Source organism: Neophocaena asiaeorientalis, unplaced genomic scaffold (genome assembly GCF_003031525.2).
Source record: "Neophocaena asiaeorientalis asiaeorientalis breed wild unplaced genomic scaffold, Neophocaena_asiaeorientalis_V1.1 scaffold812, whole genome shotgun sequence".
Taxonomy (NCBI): Eukaryota; Metazoa; Chordata; class Mammalia; order Artiodactyla; family Phocoenidae; genus Neophocaena; species Neophocaena asiaeorientalis.
In genome coordinates, this window is record NW_020172176.1 from 772,031 (window position 1) to 780,728 (window position 8,698).

Sequence of the window (8,698 nt, forward strand, 5' to 3'; positions counted from 1 at the left end):
TGACATGGCCTTAAAGAATTCCTCATATTTGTGGTCTCAAAAAAATGAGAGCTATGCTTATGGGGCCTGCCTTTAAGTGTTCTATTAAACAATAAGAGGGCTTTGTTCTTGGTAATAAAATTAAAGAAAGCAGCGGTCCCATTACCTGGCAGGATGCCACCTCCTTGCCACCCCCGATCCTGACAAACGTAAACAGAGCCTTCTGTTGCCCAGGTAGGAAGGTGAGAAGGCAACAGCAGTCAGGTTTGTGTATAGAAATACAGCTGACCTTTCAGTAGTATTTAGATTTCATGCGTTTTCTTCTCCAGGCAACTTCGTTGCTGGAATTTAGACCCATTGCTCAGATTTAGACCCGTTCACGGTCCGTCGCAAACGGAAGTTTGTAGGTGGATTGTGGCCCCAAGGTTAGGACTGACCAAGGTTAAGATAGAAAGTGCTGTCGGATGCAAACTCCGTTTAGCTCTGCAAGGAGTCCTAAGCAAGTCACTGGAGCTACATATAGGACAGACTGGACGACTGTGACACCAGTGTCCTCTGACCTCTATGACAGCTCTTCTTTAAGGAACATCCAGCTAGCAGTCACTCCTTTCTGACTGTCAGTGCCAGGCCCGTAATGTACTCACCAGTCCCGTGTCCGCGGGCCTGAGAGCTTCCAGCTGCAAGAGGCTGAGACTCTGCCTGGGGGCTTTTCCCACCCCCACCCCAGTTAATTCCGGAGAGGAGTTCATGCCCACCCACCCCCCAACAGGCTTCAAGCAGCCACTGATGGGAGATAGTAGATAAATACCCTTCTCCTTCCCATCAGCTGGAAATAGCATTCTGCACTGTTTCCCAGAGTTACCCGTTGGGATTCATCTCCGTTTGACCACAGTGGCCTTGGTGAAATCACACTTAACTGGCTGTATACGTTTCCTCCTATCTCACTTCCCCACACCCCTACTGGTATTTCCTGGTGACAACTAGTACTTCATCCTAGTCTCATGCTCCACTCCAAGGGGAACAGAGTCACAGACCTCCTCTCAAACGGAATGATAGCACCCAATCCATGTTCCCCGTGGTGACCATAGCTCAGTTGTTCGTTCTCTCTAAACTGTCCCTTTCACTGTATTTGAATAAATACGAATATTAAACACTGGGCATCAAAAATATTTAGAAATCAACCTCCCAGCTTCTGCTGGTATTCTAGAGTGACAACAACCAGACAAGATGGGGCGTAGTTAGTGCTTGTGGATATATCAGAAAGCCAGAACAAAGCTTGACATTTTCCAACCCCTGCTCTCCATAACTCTGCAGGAGAGCAGGTGGCACCCACCCTTGAGTAAGTCAAGCCTGAATAGGAGTCCAACTTTGTATTTTTCCAGTCCATTGCTATTCAGGAATCACGGCACAACAGCTAAAAAGAATGCCACTTAATGAGAAATGACATGTAAGATTGAAAATGAGTAATGGAAGGTCATGGGATAAAAGCTTCCTCTTTCCATCAGGAACGACTTCCCTTCCCTGAAACATATCACCTCCATCCTCCCTGCATTCAACCATCCTCTTCCAGAAGTTACTTTTCAGCTCTGACCACAACGTCTAAAAGGAGATTTTTGCCAAACAGATTGGTTCAGAATCACTTCATAGAAAGTAGCACTCTCCAGAAACTTTATGAAAAGACTCGATAGAGACAACTGCCCATGACAGATTAACAGATTTGTTTTTTTTTTTCCTTTCTGTGTGCCCAACCCAAACGGAAGGGTGTAGAGCGCTTGTGTTCTAAAGTGTGTAATTAATAAGAGAAAGGAAGGGAGGAGTTTATTGTTTTTGAATGAATTATGAGCAACACCTTCCATTCTGCTTCTTCATTTTGGAACGGCTTTGAACAGAGTTACCATTAAACACAAAAGGGGAAGTCAGCGGCATTCATGCCAAGAATGTAAGCCTGAAGTTACTTGAGTGTAGTCGAGAAACACCTCAGGGCAAGAGCAGCATTTGGTATAACTGGGACAGAAGTCGGCAGGACATGGCGGGCAAAGTAAAAACCATACTGCAAGTGTGTTTTCACTTTCAAATTGAAATCCTATGAGTTCAGTCTTTGGGTCTGTTCATGCCCTGAAAGAAGAAAACTATTATTTATCAAGCGCCTATTAAGTGCCATAGAGTTTGCAGATATTTTCATTGAAAGTATGCAAATGAGAAAACATTCTCACAGAAATTCAACACATTTTTCACACCTGCAGCTCTTTCACGTCAAAGCCCAAAGGCTCCAGACTCCATAGACTCTTTTCCTCTGTGCTAGAGGTTGGCAAACTATGCCCCTAGGGCCAAATCTGATTTGTCACCTGTGTTTGTAAGTAAAGTTTTATTGGGACGCGGCCACACCCATTTGGTTACGTATCATCCGTGGCTGCTTGCATATGACAACGGGGGCATCGAGTAGTTACAGCAGACACCTTCCGGTCCACAGAGCTACAATAATTACGGTCTAGCCCTTTACGGCAAAGTTTCCCAACGCTCGCTCCAGATCATGGAAGACTCATCTCCAACCCTCACCTCCCATTGCATCAAGAAGAATAAGAAATACATTCGGGATTTGAAAGTAACTCGAAAATTCCGGAATCGGTCCTCATGTTATAGCTTCCAAAGCTATTGTTTTGGTGAAAGATGATGAAGGATACAAGTTTTGATTCATGCTAGAAAGTCCCCAGGTAGTTGGCCCAGGCCACATGGTCCTAGAACATAAAGTGTTGATTGTATGTGGACGTTCCAGATAAACAGAGCTTCTTAACCACAGTGGTAGTTAACATTTATTGAGTAATTATAGTCTGCCGAGCATTTCTCAGTGGCTTTCCAGGTACTCATTCATTTAGTTTTCACCACAGTCCACCCCCGGGGTTCCTCCCACAACACTGGTGACATTTGAGGCTTGGATAATTCTCTTTTCTAGTGGGGGCTGTCCTGAGCATCGCAGGATGTGTAATTAGCAGCGACTCTGACCTCTACCCTCTAGATGCCAGTAGCACTCACACACCCTCTCCCCTGCCCCCAGTTGTGACAACGGAAAATGTCTCCAGACATTACCATTGTCCCCTGGGGGAACATCTGGTCAGCCAGGTAGAAGTTGGTATTTTCTACATTATGCAGATGGGGAACTTGAGAAATGGATAGTTGAAGCAAGTGGCCGAGAACATACAACTGGTAAGGAAGAAAGACCTGGTGTTCGATCCCGGGAAGACTTCCTCGGGACCCTGAGTTCTGAACTCCTGCCTCCTCTAGCCCTTGTTCACTCTAAATCATTTCATCTCGGGACTTCCCTGGTGGCGCAGTGGTTAAGAATCTGCTGCCAGCGAGGGGGATACGGGTCGGAGCCCTGGTCCAGGAAGATCCCACGTGTGGCAGAGCAGCTAAGCCTGTGCGCCACAACTACTGAGCCCTCGTGCCACAACTGCTGAAGCGCACGAGCCCCAACTACTGAAGCCTGCGCGCCTAGAGCCCATGCTCTGCAACAAGAGAAGCCACCGCAATGAGAAGTCTGTGCGCCGCGACGAAGAGGAGCACCCTCTCGCCACAACTAGAGAAAGTCTGCGCGCATCAAAGACCCAACACAGCCAAAAATAGATAAATAAAATAAATAAATTTAAACAAACGAATAATTTCACCTCGTTAGACGATTTTGCTTTACTGCAGAATGACCGACATCAACAACATCTTGGATGGTCATGTTGCGTGTGCTACTCTTGGGAGAAAAATTCTTTTGTGGTGACGTTTCCAAGTTTTAGGCATTAGCGGTGGCGGGCGTTCTTGCCGGACACTTTGAATGTATCGTTACCATTATGTTTCGTTTATAGGAAGGCTTTTATTGCTTAGCTCACCACAGTGTGTTGCTGTTTTTGTTTTGTTTTTTTTTGTTTCTTTTGCGGTACGCGGGCCTCTCACTGTTGTGGCCTCTCCCGTTGTGGAGCGCAGGCTCCGGACGCGCAGGCTCAGCGGCCATGGCTCACGGGCCCAGCCGCTCCGCGGCATGTGGGATCTTCCCGGACCGGGGCACGAACCCGTGTCCCCTGCATCGGCAGGCGGACTCTCAACCACTGCGCCACCAGGGGAGCCCTGTTGCTGTTTTTTTTAATGGCATCTCGATTCGTTATCCAGCGTTCAAGCTTCGTAATTTTAGAAACCTCAAGAAAAGAGGATTTATCATGAGGTTCCTGGGAGCTTTTTTTTTGGATCCCGTAGTGGAAATAAAACAAAATCCCATCTGGATAGTTAATATGTATAGTTGGTCTCCTCTGGGCCAAATCGTTTTCCACCACGTTACTCTACAGTAAAGGTTGGATTACATGTGGCTTCTATCCATGCTATCACTACTTCTCACCAAAAGCACTTGATGAAGGAATTCCATTATTTTTTTTTAAAGCCTTTCTTGGACTTTTAAAAGTCTTAGTGAAAAGTGTTCAATATTAAGTTAACATGCTAAATATTATATTTTAAAAGGTTATCCTGTACTCTAGTTTCTCCTCCAAAGACAGGGACCCTGGGAACGTGGCCAATTTTTCCTCTCTCTCATCTCCTTCAGCTCGGTCCACAGATATTTGACTTTGGTGTGAGAGAATTTTAGGATGAAGATTACATATAAACATATTATTGATAGATGAATTACAGTAATACAGTCTGCTTCTTCCTCAGCTCTCCTTGGCTCAGTTTTATATACAAACTCAAATATTAGAATCCCTTGCATTGTTCCTTCTGGCGACTCTGTCTAACTTCTGCCCCAGGATCTGGAATGTTCATTACAGCTGCCTTGGACAATAAAACCCCAAAGCACCCTCAGATCCTCACATTTTTCTTTGCACCTGGCCAGCAGTCTGCAGTGGGACGTAGAGCCTACTTGCACACAGATTTCCCGGTACCCTCGTCTTCCTGGCCACATCCTCAGCTCGTCTGCGGCTCAGTGGTGCTTTAGTTGCTCCAGCCCTGGGCATACGGGAATTCACTCCTCCGGTGTTTTTCTTTTTGAACGAGACAGGATCGTTAGGGACACTGTGACATATAACAGTGTGAGATAATAGTGTTATTAAGATACAATAACACTAATCCCTTTAAGTTTGGATGCAGACTCAAAATTCCATATTCTTAGTAATAGAGAAAAGTGCTGTCGAGTTTAAACCATAGCAGTAGACCGTAAAGGGTTTTTTAAAAGTTTATTTTATCGAAGTATAGTTGACTTACAATGTTGTGTTAATTTCTGCTACACAGCAAAGTGATTCAGTTATACATATCTACACATTCTTGTTCACATTCTTTTCCATTACGGTTTATCACAGGATATTGAATGTAGTTCCCTGTGCTCTACAGTAGGACCTTGTTGTTCATCCATTCTATGTATACTAGTTTGCATCTGCTAACCGCAAACTCCCAATCCATCCCTCCCCCTTGGTGACCACAGACCTGTTCTCTAGGTCTGTGAGTCTGTTTCTGTTTTGTAGATAAGTTCGTTTGTGTCATATTTTAGATTTCACATATAAGTGACATCATATGGTATTTGTCTTTCTCTTTCTTATTTAACTTAATATGATAATCTCTAGGTCCATCCGTGTTGCTGCAGACGGCATTATTTCATTCTTTTTTATGGCTGAGTAATATTCCATTTTATGTATATACCACATCTTCTTTTTTTAGAAGATTTATTTTATTTTTGGCTGCCTTGGGTCTTAGTTGTGGCATGCAGGATCTTTGTAGAGGCATGCAGGATCTTCATCGTGGCGTGTGGTTTTCTCTTCTCTAGTTGTGGCGCACAGGCTCCAGGGCACGTGGGCTCTGTAGTTGTGGCACGCAGGCTCTAGTTGACGTGCACAGGCCCAGTAGTTGTGGCACGCGGGCTTAGTTGCCCTGCGGCCTGTGGGATCTTAGTTCCCCGACCAGGGATCGAACCCGCGTCCCCTGCATTGCAGAGTGGATTCTTTACCACTGGACCACCAGGGAAGTCCCTATACCACATCTTCTTTATCTATTCATCTGTTGATGGACATTTAGGTTGTTTCCATGTATTGGCTATTATAAATACTGCTGCTGTGAACATAGGGGTGCATGTACCCTTTTGAATTATAGCTCTGTCTGGATATATGCCCAGGAGTGGGATTGCTGGATAATACGGCAACTCTATTTTTAGTTTTTTAAGGAACCTCCATACTGTTCTCCACAGCGGCTGCACCAACTTACATTCCCACCAACAGTGTAGGAGGGCTCCCTTTTCTCCACACCCTCTCCAGCATTTCTTATTTGTTGATTTTTTTAATGATGGCCACTCTGACTCGTGTGAGGTGATATCTCATTGTAGTTTCGATTTGCATTTCTCTAATAATTAGCAATGCTGAGCTTCCAAAAAAGAGTTTTGACCTTTCTCAAGGTCACCGTCATTTGAATCATGGTATAGCTTTGCTTTTGCCAGGAGGACCAGTTCTAGGCAAATTTGTAAAGTAGACATTTGTCTTTTAAACCCCCAGTCTCGTTGGTAGTGATTTCAGGGGATCAAGGTTTAGAGTCTTAAACCAAAGGGGTACAATATCAAGAATACACTAATGGTCCACATCAAAAAAAAAAAAAACTTAAAAAAAACCCAAAGTGAATGGTGGCCTGTGGAATTGTGCAATGCCAGCACCCTGAAATAAAGTTTCCTTTCCCTAGCACATCGGGGTCATCCTCTCCTAAGCTTACTTCATTGTTTGCATTGGGTATGAATAGGAAGTGATCTAACAAGTCAGCATATCCTTTTCACAAGAGGAATTTAAAGGTTTAACTCTGAAAATCTAGAGGTTTTTAACACGCATATTAGTCCAATTCCACCTGTGCGAAGTGGCCAGCTATTTTTCTCCATTGATATTTCCTTATAAGAGTTCCCTAAAATATTTCTGAAGATGTGAAGGCCACACATATCTGAAATCTGATGGCATTATACCCTGCACTGAACATCTCAGTGGGATACAAGTCAAATTAAAAGAGCAGGGACTTCCCTGGTGTCACAGTGGTTAAGAGTCTGCCTGCCAATGCAGGGGACACGGGATCGAGCCCTGGTCCAGGAAGATCCCACGTGCCGTGGAGCGACTACGCCCGTGCGCCACAACTACTGAGCCTGCACTCTAGAGCCCGTGAGCCACAACTACTAAGCCCGTGTGGCACAACTACTGAAGCCCACGTGCCTAGAGTCCGTGCTCCGCAACCAGAGAAGCCACCGCAATGAGAAGCCCGCGCACTGCAACGAGAGGAAGCCCACCCACAGCAACAAAGACCCAACGCAGCCAAAAATAAAGAAATATATTTGCTTTAAAAATTAAAGAGCAAGTTTTTAGAAATACTTAGAAACTTTACAGACTTCTAAGGAACATTTCACAGACACGTAGTACAATTTTTAGTGTGTGGATGTAATTAAATCCCTTGAACGTTTATATACGTATGACAAGACCAAAATAATAAATTGTCCATTTCACGCCACCCTTTCTGTGAAATACTGTTAATGCTATTACACCATAAAATTTAGCGGGGGGCACTTTTTACTGGGCCTGGCTACCCAAGTGCTCTGGAGAAAATAGCCAACCCATTTACGTGATCATTAACTAATCTGGGGAATGTGTACATGTAACTGCGTTTCTAAAAAAGGCAGATAAACTGTGCACCCAGTGGCAAGTTACATGGGACTGTGGCTGATTCTTGGTAGCTGATCCAAGCATGAATGCGGCCGGTGGCCCCGTGCTGAATTAGCTCTCAGGGCTACTACTAGGGTGAGACAGGAGCAGTGGCCTCACTTCATTATTCAACTTGCCAGTTTCTCTTTCACTGGGCTATAATGGATCAGAAAGTCAGAGTCTGTCAAAGAGAAGCTGCAAAATTACCCTAGGAATAGGAGACAGTGGGTTAGCAACCCCCTACAAGCAAGACTCTCTTCTTCTGTATCTTACAAATTTCCCTTCCCATTCTACCCTTCCTGCCCCCCAAAAAGTTAGTTTAGGACAACTGTGGACACCCTAGATAGAAGTGATTTGGCTGAGGTCGCCCCACCAACAGATGCTAGAGCGGGGACTCAGACCCAGTCTAAGTGGCTGCAGAGCCGGCGCTTCCTGCTTAGTGCTGTGCCTCTTCTGTTGTCCCCATCCTATGGTTCTACGAGAGCCGCAACAAGAAGGCGGAACGTGTCTTGTTCAACCGCAGCTGGGTGCTGGCTCATTTTTTTCACGCTCTGAGCCTGTCTGCAAATGGATGTGAAAAGGCCCCAAGTATTGACGTGGAGGTCAGAAACGAATTTTTAAATGTTTGCAAGGAGGTCTGTTAAATCCATCATACTCCAGTAAAGATGTTTAAAAAAAAAAAATAAAAAGACATTGCTAAATACAAAAACAAACAAAAAAGCAGCATCAGGAGTGCCTGCAGACACCCCTTCCACATCTTTTGACTGGTTCCTTTTCATCCCTCGAGAGGCTTGTCAGAGAATTCTTGTCTGATCATGACCACTATTAAAAAAGACCCTAGGGCCTCCCTGGTGGCGCAGTGGTTGGGAGTCCGCCTGCCGATGCACGGGACACGGGTTCGTGCCCCGGTCCAGGAAGATCCCACATGCTGCAGAGCGAGCGGCTGGGCCCGTGAGCCATGGCCGCTGAGCCTGCGCGTCCGGAGCCTGTGCTCCGCCACGGGAGAGGCCACAGCAGTGAGAGGCCTGCGTACCGCAAAA

At 45.4% G+C, this 8,698-nt stretch overlaps 1 protein-coding gene across 1 annotated transcript in view; it reads left to right on the forward strand.

The window, feature by feature from the left end:
• The window catches only part of MID1 (midline 1), a 633,735-nt gene that overhangs the window by 553,946 nt on the left and 71,091 nt on the right, over window positions 1–8,698 (forward strand). The gene's annotated exons all lie outside the window — the stretch shown is intronic.